This window comes from Arachis stenosperma, unplaced genomic scaffold (genome assembly GCF_014773155.1).
Source record: "Arachis stenosperma cultivar V10309 unplaced genomic scaffold, arast.V10309.gnm1.PFL2 arast.V10309.gnm1.Scaffold_100041, whole genome shotgun sequence".
NCBI classification, from domain to species: Eukaryota; Viridiplantae; Streptophyta; class Magnoliopsida; order Fabales; family Fabaceae; genus Arachis; species Arachis stenosperma.
This window is the reverse complement of record NW_026651374.1, coordinates 252,867-264,664: the sequence shown is the minus strand read 5'-3', so window position 1 is coordinate 264,664 and position 11,798 is coordinate 252,867. Positions and strand designations below refer to the sequence as shown.

At 44.3% G+C, this 11,798-nt stretch overlaps 1 non-coding gene across 1 annotated transcript; it reads right to left on the bottom strand.

Annotated features, from left to right (window-relative positions):
- Positions 1-8,328: 8,328 nt before the first annotated feature.
- TRNAM-CAU (transfer RNA methionine (anticodon CAU)) lies at positions 8,329-8,402 on the bottom strand. Its single transcript has one exon. It is a non-coding gene; the product is annotated as a tRNA-Met (tRNA).
- Positions 8,403-11,798: the final 3,396 nt, after the last annotated feature.

The window sequence follows — 11,798 nt, the reverse complement described above, 5'->3', positions numbered from 1 at the left end:
CAGAATTCCTCATTGGTCTCGCAGCGCAAAAACAACTGGGAATTTGACTTCAAAGGCCTTCTGGGATATTGAATGATAAAAATATTTCTATTTTCTCTGCAAGCCCTAATGCCGCTGCAACAGAATTGAGTTGAAAGCTAACCGTCCCACCTTAGAAAGGCCTCGCTCCACGCTTTCTTTTGAGTCAACTCTATCCATTCTTGTTTCAAGCTAAAAGCTTGACTTCTTCAACTCGAGTTCGCCACAGAACCCATCTCTGGAACTGGAACCGAAGTCAAGGCCCTAGTGTGGGTCAGGGGAGACCCAGAAAGCCACATCCGATCTTGAGGCAAAGGAAGTGAAGATCTGAGATTGCATTACACGATCTAAAAGAGCGAAAGTAGAAGCCTAGGAAGAGTGGTCGAGATGATTGTTTGTTAGTTCTAAGAGGCTTCTCCAGGCCGTCAATAGAGGTAGTCGTACGAATCCATATCTTTTCCTGTCTGCTTACATATAGTCAGTAGCATAGGGCAAATCTATTCATTTGTACTCGTCTACTAATGCCGGTCGGATTAGCTACATCGGATTGACTACTACCCTAGGAAGGAGGATTATAGGACCAGTTGGAACGGCTTCTTCTCTTTCTACCTACACATCTCAGAGCTCATACACCTGCGCATCTCACTAGCGTATCTCCTCTCTGTCTCGTAAGCATTTAGAAAAAACCCATCACTAACCTACTAAAAACATCAGTACAAGACGGCAGTCATTGATGGAATTGGATAGCGGGCCTTTCCTTACAGCAGGATAGGAGGCCTATACTGCTTCGGTCGCTGCGGGCTTACGAATTCCTTTCACTTCGTTCGACGCGACTACGTACCTTTCACTTCGTTCAAGCTCAATTCACATCGACCCTTTGTTAATGTTAACCTGAATCGGCCATTGTCTTTTCGGATTTCCCTCACCCGGTGGGACTTCTACTAGAGCGACCCTCATAAGACATACCCACTTCTCCTGAAATAAAAAGCACACCAACTCTATGAAGAATTCCTGGCCTTGTTACAACAATAGGAAATATTTCAAAGAAATTTATTGAATTTTCCAATAAATAGTTTTAAGCTAATTGATTTAGTACGTTTAGCTTGGAACTATTAAACTTTACCCGATGACCTAAGAAAAACCAGTCTTACCTTAAAATTTATTCTCTGATATCTATATCTGTCTTTTGCCTTAACCACATCAAAGAGGAATTGAACCTCTTCTAGTTTTTTGAAGACTAGAATTTGATGTCCTAACCCTCCCTCCCCCTTTGCTGAAAGCACTTCCTATAGCGAACCAGGCAAGGAACATCACGAGTAGGCTGGTACCAATTTCTCCACATCAGCAGCAACCGGAGACGAGTTTGAGTTTATCAGCACACCCCCCGTAGTCGGTTCTCTCGGAAAAAGTTGGGTAGAAACTGAGCTTGTAGAAACGTTGAGGCTGGCCTAATCCTTTAGGGCTATGGGAAGAATGGTGTCTCAGAAAGTTGTTGAATGCCTCAACTTTGGATGATGACTAGCTAGGATTAGGATCAAAACACCATTTAAGGCACATTTTAACCTAATTAACTGAAGCAGATGCAGGATCCGAAGTCTTCGACTCAGGCTCAGACGAACCGAGAGTCCTGTCTATCCTTAGTCACAGCGAAAGCCTTATACTTTTTAGCTATACCTCCGCCCATAAAAACTTAACTTTTTGATCTCCAAACCACCCACTATCGGATGGACTTATTGCTAAGTTTCGTAGTGAAATTCCACTTACTTAATTATAGCTATTATGGAGGAACCCCTTAAATCAGTTAAACCTCACTCAATTCTAAGCTCGAAATCTTGACCCGATCTGGAAATGCTTATCTTATATGGCACCATAGGTCTTAGTTTCGTTTCCTATATGCGCTTTCGTTCTAGCTGGTCGTTCTAGCCGTTGATCTGTTACCTCCCTTTCTTGCTGTCAATAGCCCTTTCAAGAAGGTTAAAGCAACCGCGGAATAAGCACAGGTGAGGCAGGCAAGGACGGTGGTAAGCTCCTTCTTTAAGTCTTATCTTCGGCATCGTACGTAAAGGCCGATCTCCCTTTGCTCTTTCCTTCCAATCCAAAGCGTAAAGGCCAATCGCCCCCATCTTACTTCCTTTGTCTCTTGCTGCTGGAAGTCGAATAAAAGTATTAAGAAGTAAGCTAAGGTCCGGTGCTTTCCGGTCTACTGAATCAGAGCCTACTTCAAAGCAAAGGGAAAGAACGACAGAGTCACTGACCAACTGAGACGGAGAGAGGCCAACGAACCGCTAAGATCGAATGGAACTGTCTTTGATGGCAACAGATATTTAAAGTGTGCAGTGAGGGTGGTTGTAAATCACTATAGAAAGTCTTCTCTTAAGAGTCCCATGCATAATTTGTTGGTAAACAACCAAAACTCAAACTCGAAGAATGAATTCTTTACTAGCAGGAAGGGGCTTAGGCTTAGGGCGACCAAACCAAGCTCGATTCGCTCCAAATTCCCACAGTGCCTTCCTTGGGAAGGGTGAGCCCCATCTTCAGGTCGCTCCAGGCTCTACCGGAACCGAGCCTACCTTGGGGCCTTACGAGTGAACTGCCTTACCTTAAGGAGACGTCGGACTGCCCTTTGGCAACTTCCCATGAAGTTGTGCTTTCTTCTTTACTGGCTGTAACGTAACAAGCGAAGCACTTACATTCGCTCGATTCCTTCCTTTATGCATTACTACCCTGCTGTGCTCGTAATCAGCTGAAACCATATAACATTTAATTGAATTAAGGCTTTCGCAGCCATCAAGATAGAAAAGTAGATCGTTCAACTCTAGCTTATGTTAGCCTTTCGTTCACTTACAAAACAGAGGAAAAAAGAATAATAAAATTTTCGAAGAAAGCAGCCAAGTCACACTATTCCCCCAACTGAGCATGAATTCTTACATATACCAAGTTGGACTACAAAGAAGATCTGGGAGAAGAGATTCGATGGGAATGATTCCTCTCCTTGTCAGCCCTAACGACGAGCCCGATGAGCGTATCAATGGAATGACCCGAGCAGACCAAAGGATCAAGGCAATAGCTACGCGCATCAAGGTGATACCTACACCGAGCGAACCAAGGGAAGCCTATGATATCCCATACTGATAGGCTCAAATCACGGGATTTCACACTATGGAGTTTGATCTCTGGTTCCTGCTTTCAATCTCTGTTCCGATATCTGTTTATAGAATAGATCACGCCTCTAACTATCCATTTCATAAGAGAAGAAGTTAACCTAGCTCGGATCTCACTTCACTCGCCTTTAGCCCCTACTATTCACATTAGCCAATGAAAGAGTACCACACGATGTCCTTTCCTAAGAGGGACTATACCCACTTTCAGAGGCCCTTTCCGAGGTCCAAAGTTTGACCCTCCCGAGATCCTCTTTCTTCTCATCCATGCATGTGAGCGAATAGGGTCCGAGGCTAATCTTTCGTCTAGCAGACCCTCTTATTGCAGTATGAGTTCCCGCCCCAACTAAGCAGTCTACCTCTCAGTTGGAGAAAGCAACTATGAAGTGGAAGTCGCTCTTCTCTTGATGCTACCCCTGTGCAATGACTTTTCTACTCCGCCCTCCATCCAGTAGCTAGCTAGGATTCCTCTTCTCGAATGGGGGGAACGCAACCTATTAGATTGTTGACCCGGCCTCTTACTTCGTTTTAGGCTTAAGTTATTTTAGGCGGGTATGGAATTCTTTTCACCACCTACCTGGTAGATGTGTGCATTTGACCTCTACCCATACCTTTGCTATCTATGCTCCGCTCCAACCATGATAGCTATTTATGCTATTGGTGCTTCTTTCGGGGGTTCAACCAGCCTGGATAAACCACTTCTGGCTTTGCCTCATACCCGGAAAAAACGAAAACTTGGACTTCTTTAGTTTAGGATAAACTTCAATTTGCTTCGCCCCCCGTCCTCACCTCCGCCTATACAGGATCAACTGGATTAGCTGCAATCGCAATCTATTATTTCTGAAAGGGATAGGCACAAGCACGTCATGCCCGACAAACTCACCTTGCCTTGCATTGGGAGAGGCCTATCTGCAGTTGTCGACTCTGAACGAATGGGTTAAGCGAAAAAGGGCGTTGATCCAGGATTCGATTCGAGGCTTGGCCACGACCGGACCCTAACAAGCCGATTTACACTCATGATTGCCATTCATTCATGAACTGGCTTGACACGACACAGAAGAGCTAACAACCATATGGAAGGGAGGGATCCAATCTCCTTCTTCCTGATCTTATTGGCCCCTTCCCTAAGCCTTAAAGGGGCCTAAGAGCAAGGAAGTCTTAACTCCCCAGTCCCCCCTTTGAAGGGTGAGGCGTGAACCCTCTGTCTGATTCCAAATCTCATCTATTGCTGCTTTCGAATCGGCTGAAAGAGGATTTTGATGTCACTTAGGAGAAGTATAGGGAAGTGTGCCCGAGTCTTCTAGAATATAATAAGTAGTTGTGACTCGGTCTAGCTAGGACAGAGCCATCCTAATCCTAAAGAGACTTTCTTCTGTTCTAGGTTTCCACAAAGGGGTATCAGGGTATGAGAACGCCTTTCTCCTATAATCAAGTCTTTGGTTTAGATCAATCAATCCACCGGTGAATTTTCTGATTGATTAGAAAGACCAACCCCGGCCCTAGTGAGAAGAAGATGGTTAGACGCCAATTGAAAGAGTGGTAGTTTTATCCATGATGACCGGGTGGCTCTCTTTGCCCTTTCGATCTACTAAAGCAATTTCCCACGGTCAAGCCTAGTAGAGCTCCTAGTCCGACAAGGGGGAAGCGTAGCAGGCACGTATCGATGTGCAAATGATGGGCAATTTCTTTATAAGATCTAGCTGTGGATGATGTCCCAGCTGGAAAGTAAACCTTTTCATATTAATGCCTGCCCTATTGGAGATTCCAACTATATATGCATTTTCTTTTTATGCGACAGGTATGTGACCTTAGGAATTAGGTTCGGGAGTTGCTTTAGCAATTGTTGCTGGCTCCAGGTGTCAGTAATAGAAAAAGATTGGATTGGGAAAGACCATGGAGGTTGACAAACCAGTGCTGTTGGGGAAGCCTCTCATCGAGAAGAAAAAAGAAAATAGGACGGACAATAGCTGACTAAACCTCTGAGCTCTTTTTCTGTAAAGATCCTTTTCTTAAAGGGACATTTCCGCACTCATTTCAGATCATAGAGGTCGGGCTTCAGTCGAACAACCTTCTCCCTCCCTTCCACCGATGAAACTACTCTTGCAAAGTCAAAAAGTCGTATAACGTTCCTTCCAGCCAGTCGAATATTTTCTATTAAAGCAAGCCAAGAGGCGATAGTGGCATCGGTCTTATCGTTCCATGAGGAAAAGGTCCGGAAAGGTCTATTTTATTTGCGAAATCGCGACTACAGGGGTCGGATGGGTCAAGTACGGCCTCTAAAAACATGCGATAATCGGCTTTTTGAGTAGCATCTGTCCATCCCGCTGTCGTCAACGGTCCGCTTCCTTGAATGATAGGTCTTCCCGCTATATCCACGAATACTGTCCGTTGTCCTTTACTTGTTTAGTGGTATCTGTCTGAGGGCATCTGGAATTGTCTGTTTCGGTATTAACTCTTGTAAACGTCGCAAACGCTCATCTGTCCACGAATAAGGTTCCCTTCTTTTATTCAAGATAGCTTTTAGGGTTGGTTTTTTCCGAATTTTTTTCTTGAAAGATATGCTACTTCCCGGTCGAGATGTCTGAGGGAAACTTTTTCGGTATCAACAACTGTCGCAACGGTCCTGTAACTGTGGAAAAGGGTCCTGTGTTTCAATCACTTGAATCGAATCGGTTTATTATATATATTATAATAATCTAACTGTAGCAAACGTTCGGCAGTACAGGGTAGGCGGGTGCAAAAGAAAGATAAGCTTGAGATGCTACACTTCAGCCTGATCGATCCGCCTTTAGTATTGGTAAGTTCCCTTGTTAGTCTCTATCGCTAGAAGGCCCTTTCTTTTTAGTGAAAAGGAAACTTAAAAGAGCTTCTAAGGTAAGCCCTTGCTTTTTCCCGTTTAGGAGAGTAGCGAAACCACAAGTGAGTGAAGGGGCGCTATCCGCCACGGGGACAATCAGCTTCGATTGGGCCTTGCAGGCAGACAGGCTAACTTGTGGAGACGAAATGGAATCCTATATCTAGAATTCATAAAAATAGAAGTGAGAATGGCGAGTCCCGAAGGTCTGCATGAGGCTGAGCTAAGAAGCTGGCTAAATCTATCATGGGGATGCCCGATTTGCGATTGAGCTAGCCGATAAGTAGGATTTCTCCGGTCTGGCATGAGCCACTCCATTCCTACTTCCACTCAAGAAAAATAGAAGATTCTCGTGCCCTACCTCCAGAGTGGGATATGGAGGAGCGTACGGTGATTTCGGACCTTTGGGGGCCGAGAGGGGTTCATGCATCGGCATTACGTAGGATTTTTTTCAATGGATGGATCAACTGCCTATGCTACTGGATTTGCTATTGATGCAGGTGCACTTTTTCTCTTAATCTATTGCATAATCAAAAACGGATTCGACTAATGAATCAACTACTGAACCAATAGAAGAGGTAGCTCTTCATCTCTACCACGAGCATCGGGCTATCGATCACGCTCATCAGGCTCATAATCTTCATCCCGAGCATCTGAGTCAACAGAACTGGAGCATCTTCAGCAGGCTAAATCGCTTAATCTGGACCTTACACTACGATGACTTATACTTATCTTGCTACTCGTGCTGGTGAATCCTGCCCCCGCCTAAGAACGTTAGAGTAAGGGAGGAGTACAAGCATCTTTAACTCTTACCTACACTATATAAAAAAAACATTCCAAAAGGGAATTCCCTGGCGTTCATTCAAGCTCCTATTTCGAAGTAAGCCTATTCTCAAGAGCACTTGGTGTGGTCTGATTGGTATCTTTTTTGTTCTACATGAAGGTACTCGAAGTCTGCATGTGGCTTAGCTTAGCAGGCTCAGCAGCAGTAACAATCTAGGCGGCTACCCTGTCTCATATGGGTTGAGAATCTTCTCCTTTCTTTATTAAGATCGACCCTTAAGTCGTGCTACCTGATTCCTCACTTTATGGACCGGAATAGAGCTCTTCATTTAGCCAACCCTCTCACTCCTAGGCGTCAGTCCATGCGAGAACTCCATGCGTACGTATACACCTACCGTGCTTCAAGTACAAGTATATATGCGTACGTACTACACCTACCCTACTTCTCGTACAAGTTATATATAAAGGGCCCGTACCGTGACTTAGAGTTCATAGCTCTTTAAGCCTGGAAAAGCCAAGCCGAACTTCTCTTTGTCATCGTACCCCAAGCTGTTAACGCATGCTGAAGCAAAGTTAAAATAAAATAAACCGAACAACCAACACCCGAGCGCCAAATCAATCAACTTGGTTTTGCGGCTCGCGGCGGTCTCTCTCTAAGGGACTTCCGACTTGTTCATCAATTTCCGTTCGGTTGTCGTCTAACAAATCAACAAAAGCTGATTGCGGATTGTAAATGGCCCTATCCGCCAAGGTTGATTATCTCGCAGTAGCTGTTGAAAGATTGATAAACATTTATTTTATGTCGTAGTTCTCTGATTTGGAGATCGCGACTCTCAAACTCTATTACTCGGTTATATTCTTGTTGAGAAGGACAAGAGTCGAGGTTTCTTTTGACTTCTGCCCAATATTCCCCCTTCTCCTTATCAAGGAGAAAAATGCAATCCGTATTTTCAAGTACCCTAATTCTATTCCTCATGGAGGATTCAAGGGTCTCATTGTGAATAACGGGCCAAGGCTCCGACAGGACCTGGATTCCGAATGAATCTTCCGACGAGGAGGTAGCTGGGCTGGAATGGGGAAAAATTTTCCCACCCGAACCAGAAACCGAAGAAGCCCCGATAACGACCGTTACAAGATCTGAAAATACAAAACCAATACTAGAATATAGATAGACACGAAGACTATAGCAAAAGAGGGATGCCAAACAAATACGAATCATATATACTACTGGAGAGTTACACATTTTAGGGAAATGGACGTTTACACAACACAGGAGGAAAAAGGCACAAATGAGATGAATAGAATTCGGCATTCCTATCATTCTAAATAAAGAATGGGCCGAGATCAAAGTGAGCACTGGAACTAGAAGGCCTGTGATAGGCATGGCTTTCTTTTTTTTTTACTACTTTACTTGTGACGACCTACGCGGTTGTTCGTATTTCATTTTTTTTCCTGAAAAAGGCACTGGGTTACTTACCCACGGAATCTCGAGGCCGTAGTCTGCCTCAGATGATTAGGCGGGGACAGGATTCGAACCTGCAATCTTCAGGTCATGAGCCTGATGAGTTGACCAATTCCTCTACCCCGCTTCTTCCCCTTATCTTACCTTCTCCTCATAAGGCTTTCAGACCTCAACTAGTGCTTTGGTTCAGAATCTGAACATAGCGCCCTTACTTAATCTTATCTTCATTCATTTCGAGAAAGCTTTGATATCGGGACGATTTCAGACAAATAGAAAGTAGATCTGGTACTTTTCCGAGATCAGGAAATCGGTACTTTCAGAACTCAAGTAAGCAAGCGATTTGCCTCATTCCTCTCAACCTTAGCCTGGGAAAGCTATGCTCTACCATTTAGCGTCTTCCGCGTGTGGAACTTTCCTATCTCTTATGTAATTTTCCAACCTTCACTTCCTCTGCTTACTTATTTTAAATAGAGATAGGCGAGCAAGGAGAGCTAGAGTAAGAGCTAGTGTAATATCTGAAACGAGTATACAAATAGAGCTCCATACTTGTAGCGATAAGTAGAGTAGCTAGAGTGAAAAAAGGAGCAAGTAAGAGAGGTTGAGCTAGTGCACTGAACACTTTCTATATATATCTGTCTTCATTATCAGCAGTTTTGAATCTCCGATAGATCAATGGTGGTTCAGTCTTACCGCGCACCGCACTCAATTCAATGATCAAGCAAGACGCTTTTCTTTTTCTTTTTTTTACAATTACAAATCAGATCCTATTTATATATTACAATACCATATATAACACAACATTTCTCCGCCGATTCCATAGCTTCCTTCCCTTGCGAGCATCTTCATTTTATATATGACGATTTGCGGACTTCCAGTTGTAGGAAGCTATAGTGCTTTAAGGAGTAGAAGCTGCCCCATCCAAATAAATAAGTGAAAGCGGTTAGTAGTCAAATTATAGCGTATGTATAAGGGGGTACCCCTCCTGAAACCTGGAGCTAGAGGGGCTTTTCTCTATATGCAATGCAGTAATGTTGGTTAAACGAAGACTGATGATAGCGGACGATCATACAGACTCTTTTTCGTCTGCACCGTCTTATCAGTGAAAGGATGCGCGCACTCTCCTTCTTAATAGTAGCCTAGCCGCCCTTTACCTGACTATTGTTATCCGTGCATTCTTCCTCACACTCTTATCGATCCAGCCGACATATGCCTGCTCTGACGGAGATGATTCGGTACGACGGTTCAGTGGAGGAACTTTGCCCTTTTCGATGGGGTCAAGCGCCAGGTGCTGTAGCGAATCGAGTAGCTCTAGAAGCATGCGTACAAGCTCGTTTGCTTCGGAGCGTGCTAGTGCGTATCGCGGAAGGAGCACCGCGGAGCCACTGGGACTGGATGGACTAGAATCTTTGAACTCCTAGCCCCTCTAGGAGGCAATGTCCTACTAGATTATATAGGTCGAAGTGCTCTTTCGATCGAACAGGGATTGACTCTTATTCATTAATTGGAATCATCCAACCGATCAATCCATCTCCATCGAGTTCTTTCTGGGATAAGGTTGCTCATGCGTAATGCGCAATTCCTACATCCCCTCCTGTTGTCAAGCTTGCTAAATTTAGGAAGAAATGGAAAGGACTATTCCGGCATCATCGAACATACTCTCTCCTTCAGCTCATCGCACCGAGCTTCCTTGCACTATGTGTGGAACGGACTATTATCGGATTGGACACGCCTATAGCTAAAGGAACGTACAGTGAGCCGTAGCGGAAGATCGACAAAAATGGAAAGGGCTAAACCTCTTCTAGAGAAAATCTGTTCGGAAGAGTTCATCACTAACGATGAGGCACGGAGAGGAATCTCTCCCGAAGAGGGGGCTCCGTCCTCTTATAAACTTTCCCGTCCCCATGAATAAGAGTTCTGGAAGCCTTGTTTCTGATTTCCGGCCATCGGACGAGATTGAAAACTAGCAATTCAGGATTGAAGGGTTTGACCTTTCCGAGAAAAATACCTTGTTGTGATGGTACAGTCAGTAAGAATGACATGGAGCAAGTAGGCGTTGATCTTTTTATCATCTTTCTTGCAGGCGAGGAATATGAGTCTTCGTTTCAAATGAGTTCAACGAAGACTCATATCGTAGACTTGATCGCCAGTTTCCGGCGGTGTCTAGTCGCATCGGTACGGGATTCCCTATGCCCCTCCTCTTTGGTGTAGTTTTAGTGAGTTTCTCACACAGGAAGTGCTACTCAAACTTAGCTAAACCTGGGACACTGCCCTTTCCTTTCATATTCATAGTAGCAACGAGGAGCTCTCCAATAAATCTTTGAGCGAGAGGAGCTCTAAGCGCTAACTTCATCCCTATCCTTTCAGGTGCAGATGAATATGCTCTTTAGCTTGGGACTAGGGCTTGTCTTAACGCGATAGAAGAAAAATAAAAAATAACTTAGGAGTTTTCCTAAGCAAGCTGCGGAGTCGTAGACCATTGCTTTAAAGTAAAGACGGGATGGAATCTTTCCTTCTGATCCTAAGCTGTGAACTTATGGTCAAATGGCTTACCCTTCTTACTCAATCTTTATATGCCCAAAGAGGGGTAATTCAGTGGTTTCCGGGAAGAGAACTAAACGTTTGATGTAACAGAACCAGGGAACCTGTCTTTCTTTTATCGTTAATAGGGGACGGCGCTATCCTATCTATCATAAGAGAATGAAACCTGAAGACTTCTCAAAACCATCGATCCTTCCTCCTTAGAGACTGTGTCTAAGCTTCATTCCATATTGGAATGTTCCGCGAAAGATTCGACCAGGCAAGATTTTGGAAATAGGAAATGAAATGCTCTAATCGGATATAGGCATAAAAAAAACGAAAAATTCGACGTCGACGGAGACAGACAGTAAGGGAAAGAAGCCGAGTCTGTAGCCTTAAATGAAACCATGTGTGCATCTGGACCTACTATTGGTTCAAGAGTTTCAAGGTCATCTGCTCGAACTGCTGCTTTCATTCTTGCCTCTGCGTGGTAAACCGGCTCTACGATAGTTCTTTTTCCACCACCAGGCCTTTTGAAGTCGGAAGAAAGCCCTAGTAGGGCTGGGCTGCATACTCCAGATCTTATAGGTTACAGTAGTGCCTCCCCTTTCCTTACGGTTTGTTTCATTTGCTTGAAAGTATAGTGGAATCACGTATGATAGCTTTCCCGGCTTGGGAACTTCTTTTTTTAACGGCTTAACCGTATTAAACTTGCTTACCCCCGCCTTAAACTTACTTCAACTTAAAGGTATTCTAGTTTGTTTGTTCCGACGTGGAAATCAGTATGTTTTGCCCCGTATTACCCATAGACCGCTTATACCGCTTAGACTTCCCTGTATTAGTCTTTCCGGCGGGGCTGGCTCGGCTGGATAGTCTAGTTTGTTTTCAAGCTTACCCGTATTAGTCTTTCTTTGACCGCGTATACTTGTTTGTATGGTTCCAATAGGCCATCGAGGAACTTGGAGGTATTCTTGTTTGTTTCGCCTGGTTTGTTATCTGCCCCGTA